Raw genomic sequence first — 15,000 nt, 5'->3', positions numbered from 1 at the left:
GGCATGCTGGTGGGCGTTTTTGCCCGGATAGGCACTAGAATGTGCAGATTTTGGGCGTTTTTGCCTGGATAGGCTAAGGAATGGGCATGCTTTGGGCGTTTTTGCCCGGATAGGCACCGGAATGCTTGGCCTTGGCTTGTCCTAGCAGGGCATTGCTGGGTTGGGCTCCCTTGGCCTTTTGGGCGCCTTGGACGATGTCTTGCGAAGACCATGGGCACAAGGCCATGGCATATGGTGAGGAAAGGACCACGGTTGCCAAGGTTAGGCACCGGAATGCTTGGCCTTGGCTTGCCCTAGCAGGGCATTGCTGGGTTGGGCTCCCTTGGCCTTTTGGGCGCCTTGGACGATGTCTTGCGAAGACCATGGGCACAAGGCCATGGCATATGGTGAGGAAAGGACCACGGTTGCCAAGGTTAGGCACCGGAATGCTTGGCCTTGGCTTGCCAAAGCAGGGCATTGCTGGGTTGGGCTCCCTTGGCCTTCCGGGCGCCTCTGACGATGTCTTGCGAAGACCATGGGCACAAGGCCATGGCATATGGTGAGGAAAGGACCACGGTTGCCAAGGTTAGGCACCGGAATGCTTGGCCTTGGCTTGCCAAAGCAGGGCATTGCTGGGTTGGGCTCCCTTGGCCTTCCGGGCGCCTTGGACGCTGTCTTGGGAAGACCATGGGCACAAGGCCATGGCATATGGTGAGGAATGGACCACGGTTGCCAAGGCTAGGCATATAGAGAGGAATCGCATTTTTGCCCGGATAGGCACCGGAATGCTTGGCCTTGGCTTGCCATAGCAGGGCATCGCTGGGTTGGGCTCCCTTGGCCTTCCGGGCGCCTTGGACGCTGTCTTGGGAAGACCATGGGCACAAGGCCATGGCATATAGTGAGGAATGGACCACGGTTGCCAAGGCTAGGCATATAGAGAGGAATGGACCACGGTTGCCAAGGTTGCGCAAGTTTTGGGCATTTTTTGCCCGGATATGCCCAAGTATGCCCCGATAGGCCCGTTACGCCCCGGTATGAACGCGTATGCCCGGATAGACTCGGTATGCCTTGGGATACATGCGTATGCCCCGATAGGCTTGGTACGCCCCGATATGCGCACGTGTGCCCCAGTAGGGCTCGGTATGCCCCGGTATGTACGCGTGTGCCCCGATAGGCCCGGTATGCCCCGATATGCACACGTGTGCCCCAATAGGGGTCGGTATGCCCCGGTAGGTACGCGTGTGCCCCGTAATGCACGTTTCGCTGATCTCCCCGCATGTCCCGCCCCTATATGTAATACTTACTTACTTACTTACTTTCTTTCTTGCTTGCTTGCAATGGTTGGGAGTGCCCGGCATGCCCCGCTGCAGAGACCAAGGGCGCAATGACTTGGCACCGCGGATGCCGGGACTCCGGCACTTCCCGTGGCACTGATGGTTGGTTCCAAAGACAAAAGGCCGTGCAAGGCCACCGCACCGCGGATGATTTTGCTCGTGCTGGCGCCTTTGTGTGGCCAAAGAACATGCGCGAATGCTCCTGTCGGAAGGGTTGGTGTCCTGGCCCCGTCGGGTGTCACGAATGCTCGGTTGCGAAGACCATGGGACCAAAGCCATGGCACGTCGGATGATGGCTCCAGCTGGCGCCCCGGCACTTTCTGTGGCATTGATGCTCGGTTTCAAAGACAAACGTGCGCAGGGCCAGGGGACCGCGGATGACTGCTCGTGCTGGCCTCGTTGGGCGGCATTGATGGTCGGTTGCAAAGAAAATGCGCGATTGCTCGTGTCGGGGACTGGCAAGCCAAGGCCAAGCGAGCCATGGCAACGCGGATGATGGCTCCAGCTGGCGCCCCGGCACTTTCTGTGGCATTGATGCTCGGTTTCAAAGACAAACGTGCGCAGGGCCAGGGGACCGCGGATGACTGCTCGTGCTGGCCCCGTTGGGCGGCATTGATGGTCGGTTGCAAAGAAAATGCGCGATTGCTCCTGTCGGGGCCTGGCAAGCCAAGGCCAAGCGAGCCATGGCAACGCGGATGATGGCTCCAGCTGGCGCCCCGGCACTTTCTGTGGCATTGATGCTCGGTTTCAAAGACAAACGTGCGCAGGGCCAGGGGACCGCGGATGACTGCTCGTGCTGGCCCCGTTGGGCGGCATTGATGGTGTGTTGCAGAGAGCATGTGCGATTGCAAGTGTCGGCCGGGTTTGGGTTCCCTTGGGCTTTCGGGCGCCTTGGACGCAGTCTTGCGAAGACCATGGGCACAAGGCCCCGTCCTGGCCCCTTGTTCGATTCGCTCTCGTCTTGCGCTTGCTTCCAAGGTCCTCCATGACCTTCCCCATGGCCTTGCTAGATCCCCCCCATGACGCATGACCTCTGTCCGTTGATTGGTTTTGAGTGCACACCATGCCCGGCTTGGCACCGTGTTGTCGCGTGAGTGGCATTTGGATCGTGCATGGTGGTGGGCTACCTGCCAATGCGCACAAGCCTTGCACACTAGCCTTGCGCACGAGCCTTGCACAAAAGCCTTGGACACAAGCCTTGCGCACAAGCCATGCATACAAGCCTTGCTCACAAGCCTTGGGCACTGGCCCATCGCACTAGCATTGCACACAAGCCTTGCGAACTAGCCTTGGGCACGAGCCTTGCGCACTAGCCTTGGGCACTAGCCTTGCACACAACCCTTGGGCACTAGCCTTGCGCACCAGCCTTGCCCACAAGCCTTGCACAGCAGCCTTGCACACTAGCCTTGCATACAAGCCTTGCACACTAGCCTTGCACCCAGGCCTTGCTCACTAGCCTTGGGCACTAGCCTTGCGCACTAGCCTTGGGCACTAGCCTTGCACACAGACCTTGGGCACGCAGGCCTTGCACGCTAGGCATGCTTGGGCAAGCAGCTCCCGCAACAAGTCGGCGGGTGTAGGCATGGTTGGGCGCAGATCCCGCATCGTCTCGTCGCGTCTGGGCGCAAACCCGTCGCGTCTCGTTGCGTCTTCAGAAGTCGTCGCTAACAGCACCTTTGGTTGCCACTGGTGGTTAGGCGGGTTGGTTGCGCAAACCCTATAGGAGGGTGGCATGCTGCGGGGCGCTGGAATGCGCAGGTTTAGGGCGTTTTTGCCCGGATAGGCACTGGAATGTGCTGGTTTTGGGCGTTTTTGCCTGGACAGGCTAAGGAATGGGCATGCTTTGGGCGTTTTTGCCCGGATAGGCACTGGAATGGGCTGGTTTTGGGCGTTTTTGCCTGGATAGGCTAAGGAATGGGGCATGCTTTGGGCGTTTTTGCCCGGGCAGGCACTGGAATGCCTGGCCTTGGCTGGGCATTGCTGGGTTGGGCTCCCTTGGCCTTTCAGGCGCCTTGGATGCTGTCTTGTGAAGACCATGGGCACAAGGCCATGGCATATAGTGAGGAATGGACCACGGTTGCCAAGGTTGCGCAAGTTTTGGGCATTTTTTGCCCGGATATGCCCAAGTATGCCCCGATAGGCCCGTTACGCCCCGGTATGAACGCGTATGCCCGGATAGACTCGGTATGCCTTGGGATACATGCGAATGCCCCGATAGGCTTGGTACGCCCCGATATGCGCACGTGTGCCCCAGTAGGGCTCGGTATGCCCCGGTATGTACGCGTGTGCCCTGATAGGCCCGGTATGCCCCGATATGCACACGTGTGCCCCAATAGGGGTCGGTATGCCCCGGTAGGTACGCGTGTGCCCCGTAGTGCACGTTTCGCAGAACTCCCCGCATGTCCCGCCCCTATATGTAATACTTACTTACTTACTTACTTTCTTTCTTGCTTGCTTGCAATGGTTGGGAGTGCCCGGCATGCCCCGCTGCAGAGACCAAGGGCGCAATGACTTGGCACCGCGGATGCCGGGACTCCGGCACTTCCCGTGGCACTGATGGTTGGTTCCAAAGACAAAAGGCCGTGCAAGGCCACCGCACCGCTGATGATTCTGCTCGTGCTGGCGCCGTTGTGTGGCCAAAGAACATGCGCGAATGCTCGTGTCGGAAGGGTTGGTGTCCTGGCCCCGTCGGGTGTCACGAATGCTCGGTTGCGAAGACCATGGGACCAAAGCCATGGCACGTCGGATGATGGCTCCAGCTGGAGCCCGGGCACTTTCTGTGGCATTGATGCTCGGTTTCAAAGACAAACGTGCGCAGGGCCAGGGGACCGCGGATGACTGCTCGTGCTGGCCTCGTTGGGCGGCATTGATGGTCGGTTGCAAAGAAAATGCGCGATTGCTCGTGTCGGGGACTGGCAAGCCAAGGCCAAGCGAGCCATGGCAACGCGGATGATGGCTCCAGCTGGCGCCCCGGCACTTTCTGTGGCATTGATGCTCGGTTTCAAAGACAAACGTGCGCAGGGCCAGGGGACCGCGGATGACTGCTCGTGCTGGCCTCGTTGGGCAGCATTGATGGTCGGTTGCAAAGAAAATGCGCGATTGCTCCTGTCGGGGACTGGCAAGCCAAGGCCAAGCGAGCCATGGCAACGCGGATGATGGCTCCAGCTGGCGCCCCGGCACTTTCTGTGGCATTGATGCTCGGTTTCAAAGACAAACGTGCGCAGGACCAGGGGACCGCGGATGACTGCTCGTGCTGGCCTCGTTGGGCGGCATTGATGGTCGGTTGCAAAGAAAATGGGCGATTGCTCGTGTCGGGGACTGGCAAGCCAAGGCCAAGCGAGCCATGGCAACGCGGATGATGGCTCCAGCTGGCGCCCCGGCACTTTCTGTGGCATTGATGCTCGGTTTCAAAGACAAACGTGCGCAGGGCCAGGGGACCGCGGATGACTGCTCGTGCTGGCCCCGTTGGGCAGCATTGATGGTGTTTTGCTGAGAGCATGTGCGATTGCAAGTGTCGGCCGGGTTTGGGTTCCCTTGGGCTTTCGGGCGCCTTGGACGCAGTCTTGCGAAGACCATGGGCACAAGGCCCCGTCCTGGCCCCTTGTTCGATTCGCTCTCGTCTTGCGCTTGCTTCCAAGGTCCTCCATGACCTTCCCCATGGCCTTGCTAGATCCCCCCCATGACGCATGACCTCTGTCCGTTGATTGGTTTTGAGTGCACACCATGCCCGGCTTGGCACCGTGTTGTCGCGTGAGTGGCATTTGGATCGTGCATGGTGGTGGGCTACCTGCCAATGCGCACAAGCCTTGCACACTAGCCTTGCGCACGAGCCTTGCACAAAAGCCTTGGACACAAGCCTTGCGCACAAGCCATGCATACAAGCCTTGCTCACAAGCCTTGGGCACTGGCCCATCGCACTAGCCTTGCACACAAGCCTTGCGAACTAGCCTTGGGCACGAGCCTTGCGCACTAGCCTTGGGCACTAGCCTTGCACACAACCCTTGGGCACTAGCCTTGCGCACCAGCCTTGCCCACAAGCCTTGCACAGCAGCCTTGCACACTAGCCTTGCATACAAGCCTTGCACACTAGCCTTGCACCCAGGCCTTGCTCACTAGCCTTGGGCACTAGCCTTGCGGACTAGCCTTGGGCACTAGCCTTGCACACAGACCTTGGGCACGCAGGCCTTGCACGCTAGGCATGCTTGGGCAAGCAGCTCCCGCAACAAGTCGGCGGGTGTAGGCATGGTTGGGCGCAGATCCCGCATCGTCTCGTCGCGTCTGGGCGCAAACCCGTCGCGTCTCGTTGCGTCTTCAGAAGTCGTCGCTAACAGCACCTTTGGTTGCCACTGGTGGTTAGGCGGGTTGGTTGCGCAAACCCTATAGGAGGGTGGCATGCTGCGGGGCGCTGGAATGCGCAGGTTTAGGGCGTTTTTGCCCGGATAGGCACTGGAATGTGCTGGTTTTGGGCGTTTTTGCCTGGACAGGCTAAGGAATGGGCATGCTTTGGGCGTTTTTGCCCGGATAGGCACTGGAATGGGCTGGTTTTGGGCGTTTTTGCCTGGATAGGCTAAGGAATGGGGCATGCTTTGGGCGTTTTTGCCCGGGCAGGCACTGGAATGCCTGGCCTTGGCTGGGCATTGCTGGGTTGGGCTCCCTTGGCCTTTCAGGCGCCTTGGATGCTGTCTTGTGAAGACCATGGGCACAAGGCCATGGCATATAGTGAGGAATGGACCACGGTTGCCAAGGTTGCGCAAGTTTTGGGCATTTTTTGCCCGGATATGCCCAAGTATGCCCCGATAGGCCCGTTACGCCCCGGTATGAACGCGTATGCCCGGATAGACTCGGTATGCCTTGGGATACATGCGAATGCCCCGATAGGCTTGGTACGCCCCGATATGCGCACGTGTGCCCCAGTAGGGCTCGGTATGCCCCGGTATGTACGCGTGTGCCCTGATAGGCCCGGTATGCCCCGATATGCACACGTGTGCCCCAATAGGGGTCTGTATGCCCCGGTAGGTACGCGTGTGCCCCGTAGTGCACGTTTCGCAGAACTCCCCGCATGTCCCGCCCCTATATGTAATACTTACTTACTTACTTAGTTTCTTTCTTGCTTGCTTGCAATGGTTGGGAGTGCCCGGCATGCCCCGCTGCAGAGACCAAGGGCGCAATGACTTGGCACCGCGGATGCCGGGACTCCGGCACTTCCCGTGGCACTGATGGTTGGTTCCAAAGACAAAAGGCCGTGCAAGGCCACCGCACCGCTGATGATTTTGCTCGTGCTGGCGCCGTTGTGTGGCCAAAGAACATGCGCGAATGCTCGTGTCGGAAGGGTTGGTGTCCTGGCCCCGTCGGGTGTCACGAATGCTCGGTTGCGAAGACCATGGGACCAAAGCCATGGCACGTCGGATGATGGCTCCAGCTGGAGCCCGGGCACTTTCTGTGGCATTGATGCTCGGTTTCAAAGACAAACGTGCGCAGGGCCAGGGGACCGCGGATGACTGCTCGTGCTGGCCTCGTTGGGCGGCATTGATGGTCGGTTGCAAAGAAAATGCGCGATTGCTCGTGTCGGGGACTGGCAAGCCAAGGCCAAGCGAGCCATGGCAACGCGGATGATGGCTCCAGCTGGCGCCCCGGCACTTTCTGTGGCATTGATGCTCGGTTTCAAAGACAAACGTGCGCAGGGCCAGGGGACCGCGGATGACTGCTCGTGCTGGCCCCGTTGGGCGGCATTGATGGTCGGTTGCAAAGAAAATGCGCGATTGCTCCTGTCGGGGCCTGGCAAGCCAAGGCCAAGCGAGCCATGGCAACGCGGATGATGGCTCCAGCTGGCGCCCCGGCACTTTCTGTGGCATTGATGCTCGGTTTCAAAGACAAACGTGCGCAGGGCCAGGGGACCGCGGATGACTGCTCGTGCTGGCCCCGTTGGGCGGCATTGATGGTGTGTTGCAGAGAGCATGTGCGATTGCAAGTGTCGGCCGGGTTTGGGTTCCCTTGGGCTTTCGGGCGCCTTGGACGCAGTCTTGCGAAGACCATGGGCACAAGGCCCCGTCCTGGCCCCTTGTTCGATTCGCTCTCGTCTTGCGCTTGCTTCCAAGGTCCTCCATGACCTTCCCCATGGCCTTGCTAGATCCCCCCCATGACGCATGACCTCTGTCCGTTGATTGGTTTTGAGTGCACACCATGCCCGGCTTGGCACCGTGTTGTCGCGTGAGTGGCATTTGGATCGTGCATGGTGGTGGGCTACCTGCCAATGCGCACAAGCCTTGCACACTAGCCTTGCGCACGAGCCTTGCACAAAAGCCTTGGACACAAGCCTTGCGCACAAGCCATGCATACAAGCCTTGCTCACAAGCCTTGGGCACTGGCCCATCGCACTAGCCTTGCACACAAGCCTTGCGAACTAGCCTTGGGCACGAGCCTTGCGCACTAGCCTTGGGCACTAGCCTTGCACACAACCCTTGGGCACTAGCCTTGCGCACCAGCCTTGCCCACAAGCCTTGCACAGCAGCCTTGCACACTAGCCTTGCATACAAGCCTTGCACACTAGCCTTGCACCCAGGCCTTGCTCACTAGCCTTGGGCACTAGCCTTGCGCACTAGCCTTGGGCACTAGCCTTGCACACAGACCTTGGGCACGCAGGCCTTGCACGCTAGGCATGCTTGGGCAAGCAGCTCCCGCAACAAGTCGGCGGGTGTAGGCATGGTTGGGCGCAGATCCCGCATCGTCTCGTCGCGTCTGGGCGCAAACCCGTCGCGTCTCGTTGCGTCTTCAGAAGTCGTCGCTAACAGCACCTTTGGTTGCCACTGGTGGTTAGGCGGGTTGGTTGCGCAAACCCTATAGGAGGGTGGCATGCTGCGGGGCGCTGGAATGCGCAGGTTTAGGGCGTTTTTGCCCGGATAGGCACTGGAATGTGCTGGTTTTGGGCGTTTTTGCCTGGACAGGCTAAGGAATGGGCATGCTTTGGGCGTTTTTGCCCGGATAGGCACTGGAATGGGCTGGTTTTGGGCGTTTTTGCCTGGATAGGCTAAGGAATGGGGCATGCTTTGGGCGTTTTTGCCCGGGCAGGCACTGGAATGCCTGGCCTTGGCTGGGCATTGCTGGGTTGGGCTCCCTTGGCCTTTCAGGCGCCTTGGATGCTGTCTTGTGAAGACCATGGGCACAAGGCCATGGCATATAGTGAGGAATGGACCACGGTTGCCAAGGTTGCGCAAGTTTTGGGCATTTTTTGCCCGGATATGCCCAAGTATGCCCCGATAGGCCCGTTACGCCCCGGTATGAACGCGTATGCCCGGATAGACTCGGTATGCCTTGGGATACATGCGAATGCCCCGATAGGCTTGGTACGCCCCGATATGCGCACGTGTGCCCCAGTAGGGCTCGGTATGCCCCGGTATGTACGCGTGTGCCCTGATAGGCCCGGTATGCCCCGATATGCACACGTGTGCCCCAATAGGGGTCTGTATGCCCCGGTAGGTACGCGTGTGCCCCGTAGTGCACGTTTCGCAGAACTCCCCGCATGTCCCGCCCCTATATGTAATACTTACTTACTTACTTACTTTCTTTCTTGCTTGCTTGCAATGGTTGGGAGTGCCCGGCATGCCCCGCTGCAGAGACCAAGGGCGCAATGACTTGGCACCGCGGATGCCGGGACTCCGGCACTTCCCGTGGCACTGATGGTTGGTTCCAAAGACAAAAGGCCGTGCAAGGCCACCGCACCGCTGATGATTTTGCTCGTGCTGGCGCCGTTGTGTGGCCAAAGAACATGCGCGAATGCTCCTGTCGGAAGGGTTGGTGTCCTGGCCCCGTCGGGTGTCACGAATGCTCGGTTGCGAAGACCATGGGACCAAAGCCATGGCACGTCGGATGATGGCTCCAGCTGGCGCCCCGGCACTTTCTGTGGCATTGATGCTCGGTTTCAAAGACAAACATGCGCAGGGCCAGGGGACCGCGGATGACTGCTCGTGCTGGCCTCGTTGGGCAGCATTGATGGTCGGTTGCAAAGAAAATGCGCGATTGCTCCTGTCGGGGACTGGCAAGCCAAGGCCAAGCGAGCCATGGCAACGCGGATGATGGCTCCAGCTGGCGCCCCGGCACTTTCTGTGGCATTGATGCTCGGTTTCAAAGACAAACGTGCGCAGGGCCAGGGGACCGCGGATGACTGCTCGTGCTGGCCCCGTTGGGCGGCATTGATGGTCGGTTGCAAAGAAAATGCGCGATTGCTCCTGTCGGGGCCTGGCAAGCCAAGGCCAAGCGAGCCATGGCAACGCGGATGATGGCTCCAGCTGGCGCCCCGGCACTTTCTGTGGCATTGATGCTCGGTTTCAAAGACAAACGTGCGCAGGGCCAGGGGACCGCGGATGACTGCTCGTGCTGGCCCCGTTGGGCGGCATTGATGGTCGGTTGCAAAGAAAATGCGCGATTGCTCCTGTCGGGGCCTGGCAAGCCAAGGCCAAGCGAGCCATGGCAACGCGGATGATGGCTCCAGCTGGCGCCCCGGCACTTTCTGTGGCATTGATGCTCGGTTTCAAAGACAAACGTGCGCAGGGCCAGGGGACCGCGGATGACTGCTCGTGCTGGCCCCGTTGGGCGGCATTGATGGTGTGTTGCAGAGAGCATGTGCGATTGCAAGTGTCGGCCGGGTTTGGGTTCCCTTGGGCTTTCGGGCGCCTTGGACGCAGTCTTGCGAAGACCATGGGCACAAGGCCCCGTCCTGGCCCCTTGTTCGATTCGCTCTCGTCTTGCGCTTGCTTCCAAGGTCCTCCATGACCTTCCCCATGGCCTTGCTAGATCCCCCCCATGACGCATGACCTCTGTCCGTTGATTGGTTTTGAGTGCACACCATGCCCGGCTTGGCACCGTGTTGTCGCGTGAGTGGCATTTGGATCGTGCATGGTGGTGGGCTACCTGCCAATGCGCACAAGCCTTGCACACTAGCCTTGCGCACGAGCCTTGCACAAAAGCCTTGGACACAAGCCTTGCGCACAAGCCATGCATACAAGCCTTGCTCACAAGCCTTGGGCACTGGCCCATCGCACTAGCCTTGCACACAAGCCTTGCGAACTAGCCTTGGGCACGAGCCTTGCGCACTAGCCTTGGGCACTAGCCTTGCACACAACCCTTGGGCACTAGCCTTGCGCACCAGCCTTGCCCACAAGCCTTGCACAGCAGCCTTGCACACTAGCCTTGCATACAAGCCTTGCACACTAGCCTTGCACCCAGGCCTTGCTCACTAGCCTTGGGCACTAGCCTTGCGCACTAGCCTTGGGCACTAGCCTTGCACACAGACCTTGGGCACGCAGGCCTTGCACGCTAGGCATGCTTGGGCAAGCAGCTCCCGCAACAAGTCGGCGGGTGTAGGCATGGTTGGGCGCAGATCCCGCATCGTCTCGTCGCGTCTGGGCGCAAACCCGTCGCGTCTCGTTGCGTCTTCAGAAGTCGTCGCTAACAGCACCTTTGGTTGCCACTGGTGGTTAGGCGGGTTGGTTGCGCAAACCCTATAGGAGGGTGGCATGCTGCGGGGCGCTGGAATGCGCAGGTTTAGGGCGTTTTTGCCCGGATAGGCACTGGAATGTGCTGGTTTTGGGCGTTTTTGCCTGGACAGGCTAAGGAATGGGCATGCTTTGGGCGTTTTTGCCCGGATAGGCACTGGAATGGGCTGGTTTTGGGCGTTTTTGCCTGGATAGGCTAAGGAATGGGGCATGCTTTGGGCGTTTTTGCCCGGGCAGGCACTGGAATGCCTGGCCTTGGCTGGGCATTGCTGGGTTGGGCTCCCTTGGCCTTTCAGGCGCCTTGGATGCTGTCTTGTGAAGACCATGGGCACAAGGCCATGGCATATAGTGAGGAATGGACCACGGTTGCCAAGGTTGCGCAAGTTTTGGGCATTTTTTGCCCGGATATGCCCAAGTATGCCCCGATAGGCCCGTTACGCCCCGGTATGAACGCGTATGCCCGGATAGACTCGGTATGCCTTGGGATACATGCGAATGCCCCGATAGGCTTGGTACGCCCCGATATGCGCACGTGTGCCCCAGTAGGGCTCGGTATGCCCCGGTATGTACGCGTGTGCCCTGATAGGCCCGGTATGCCCCGATATGCACACGTGTGCCCCAATAGGGGTCGGTATGCCCCGGTAGGTACGCGTGTGCCCCGTAGTGCACGTTTCGCAGAACTCCCCGCATGTCCCGCCCCTATATGTAATACTTACTTACTTACTTACTTTCTTTCTTGCTTGCTTGCAATGGTTGGGAGTGCCCGGCATGCCCCGCTGCAGAGACCAAGGGCGCAATGACTTGGCACCGCGGATGCCGGGACTCCGGCACTTCCCGTGGCACTGATGGTTGGTTCCAAAGACAAAAGGCCGTGCAAGGCCACCGCACCGCTGATGATTTTGCTCGTGCTGGCGCCGTTGTGTGGCCAAAGAACATGCGCGAATGCTCGTGTCGGAAGGGTTGGTGTCCTGGCCCCGTCGGGTGTCACGAATGCTCGGTTGCGAAGACCATGGGACCAAAGCCATGGCACGTCGGATGATGGCTCCAGCTGGAGCCCGGGCACTTTCTGTGGCATTGATGCTCGGTTTCAAAGACAAACGTGCGCAGGGCCAGGGGACCGCGGATGACTGCTCGTGCTGGCCTCGTTGGGCGGCATTGATGGTCGGTTGCAAAGAAAATGCGCGATTGCTCGTGTCGGGGACTGGCAAGCCAAGGCCAAGCGAGCCATGGCAACGCGGATGATGGCTCCAGCTGGCGCCCCGGCACTTTCTGTGGCATTGATGCTCGGTTTCAAAGACAAACGTGCGCAGGGCCAGGGGACCGCGGATGACTGCTCGTGCTGGCCCCGTTGGGCGGCATTGATGGTCGGTTGCAAAGAAAATGCGCGATTGCTCCTGTCGGGGCCTGGCAAGCCAAGGCCAAGCGAGCCATGGCAACGCGGATGATGGCTCCAGCTGGCGCCCCGGCACTTTCTGTGGCATTGATGCTCGGTTTCAAAGACAAACGTGCGCAGGGCCAGGGGACCGCGGATGACTGCTCGTGCTGGCCCCGTTGGGCGGCATTGATGGTGTGTTGCAGAGAGCATGTGCGATTGCAAGTGTCGGCCGGGTTTGGGTTCCCTTGGGCTTTCGGGCGCCTTGGACGCAGTCTTGCGAAGACCATGGGCACAAGGCCCCGTCCTGGCCCCTTGTTCGATTCGCTCTCGTCTTGCGCTTGCTTCCAAGGTCCTCCATGACCTTCCCCATGGCCTTGCTAGATCCCCCCCATGACGCATGACCTCTGTCCGTTGATTGGTTTTGAGTGCACACCATGCCCGGCTTGGCACCGTGTTGTCGCGTGAGTGGCATTTGGATCGTGCATGGTGGTGGGCTACCTGCCAATGCGCACAAGCCTTGCACACTAGCCTTGCGCACGAGCCTTGCACAAAAGCCTTGGACACAAGCCTTGCGCACAAGCCATGCATACAAGCCTTGCTCACAAGCCTTGGGCACTGGCCCATCGCACTAGCCTTGCACACAAGCCTTGCGAACTAGCCTTGGGCACGAGCCTTGCGCACTAGCCTTGGGCACTAGCCTTGCACACAACCCTTGGGCACTAGCCTTGCGCACCAGCCTTGCCCACAAGCCTTGCACAGCAGCCTTGCACACTAGCCTTGCATACAAGCCTTGCACACTAGCCTTGCACCCAGGCCTTGCTCACTAGGCCTTGGGCACTAGCCTTGCGCACTAGCCTTGGGCACTAGCCTTGCACACAGACCTTGGGCACGCAGGCCTTGCACGCTAGGCATGCTTGGGCAAGCAGCTCCCGCAACAAGTCGGCGGGTGTAGGCATGGTTGGGCGCAGATCCCGCATCGTCTCGTCGCGTCTGGGCGCAAACCCGTCGCGTCTCGTTGCGTCTTCAGAAGTCGTCGCTAACAGCACCTTTGGTTGCCACTGGTGGTTAGGCGGGTTGGTTGCGCAAACCCTATAGGAGGGTGGCATGCTGCGGGGCGCTGGAATGCGCAGGTTTAGGGCGTTTTTGCCCGGATAGGCACTGGAATGTGCTGGTTTTGGGCGTTTTTGCCTGGACAGGCTAAGGAATGGGCATGCTTTGGGCGTTTTTGCCCGGATAGGCACTGGAATGGGCTGGTTTTGGGCGTTTTTGCCTGGATAGGCTAAGGAATGGGGCATGCTTTGGGCGTTTTTGCCCGGGCAGGCACTGGAATGCCTGGCCTTGGCTGGGCATTGCTGGGTTGGGCTCCCTTGGCCTTTCAGGCGCCTTGGATGCTGTCTTGTGAAGACCATGGGCACAAGGCCATGGCATATAGTGAGGAATGGACCACGGTTGCCAAGGTTGCGCAAGTTTTGGGCATTTTTTGCCCGGATATGCCCAAGTATGCCCCGATAGGCCCGTTACGCCCCGGTATGAACGCGTATGCCCGGATAGACTCGGTATGCCTTGGGATACATGCGAATGCCCCGATAGGCTTGGTACGCCCCGATATGCGCACGTGTGCCCCAGTAGGGCTCGGTATGCCCCGGTATGTACGCGTGTGCCCTGATAGGCCCGGTATGCCCCGATATGCACACGTGTGCCCCAATAGGGGTCGGTATGCCCCGGTAGGTACGCGTGTGCCCCGTAGTGCACGTTTCGCAGAACTCCCCGCATGTCCCGCCCCTATATGTAATACTTACTTACTTACTTACTTTCTTTCTTGCTTGCTTGCAATGGTTGGGAGTGCCCGGCATGCCCCGCTGCAGAGACCAAGGGCGCAATGACTTGGCACCGCGGATGCCGGGACTCCGGCACTTCCCGTGGCACTGATGGTTGGTTCCAAAGACAAAAGGCCGTGCAAGGCCACCGCACCGCTGATGATTTTGCTCGTGCTGGCGTCGTTGTGTGGCCAAAGAACATGCGCGAATGCTCGTGTCGGAAGGGTTGGTGTCCTGGCCCCGTCGGGTGTCACGAATGCTCGGTTGCGAAGACCATGGGACCAAAGCCATGGCACGTCGGATGATGGCTCCAGCTGGCGCCCGGGCACTTTCTGTGGCATTGATGCTCGGTTTCAAAGACAAACGTGCGCAGGGCCAGGGGACCGCGGATGACTGCTTGTGCTGGCCTCGTTGGGCGGCATTGATGGTCGGTTGCAAAGAAAATGCGCGATTGCTCGTGTCGGGGACTGGCAAGCCAAGGCCAAGCGAGCCATGGCAACGCGGATGATGGCTCCAGCTGGCGCCCCGGCACTTTCTGTGGCATTGATGCTCGGTTTCAAAGACAAACGTGCGCAGGGCCAGGGGACCGCGGATGACTGCTCGTGCTGGCCTCGTTGGGCAGCATTGATGGTCGGTTGCAAAGAAAATGCGCGATTGCTCCTGTCGGGGACTGGCAAGCCAAGGCCAAGCGAGCCATGGCAACGCGGATTATGGCTCCAGCTGGCGCCCCGGCACTTTCTGTGGCATTGATGCTCGGTTTCAAAGACAAACGTGCGCAGGGCCAGGGGACCGCGGATGACTGCTCGTGCTGGCCTCGTTGGGCGGCATTGATGGTCGGTTGCAAAGAAAATGCGCGATTGCTCGTGTCGGGGACTGGCAAGCCAAGGCCAAGCGAGCCATGGCAACGCGGATGATGGCTCCAGCTGGCGCCCCGGCACTTTCTGTGGCATTGATGCTCGGTTTCAAAGACAAACGTGCGCAGGACCAGGGGACCGCGGATGACTGCT

This window comes from Tasmannia lanceolata, unplaced genomic scaffold, assembly GCF_043159265.1.
Source record: "Tasmannia lanceolata isolate RefF3 unplaced genomic scaffold, GAP_Taslan_0.1 ptg000443l, whole genome shotgun sequence".
In the NCBI taxonomy this organism is placed as follows: domain Eukaryota; kingdom Viridiplantae; phylum Streptophyta; class Magnoliopsida; order Canellales; family Winteraceae; genus Tasmannia; species Tasmannia lanceolata.
The sequence above is the reverse complement of the archived record's forward strand: the minus strand, read 5'-3'. Positions refer to the sequence as shown.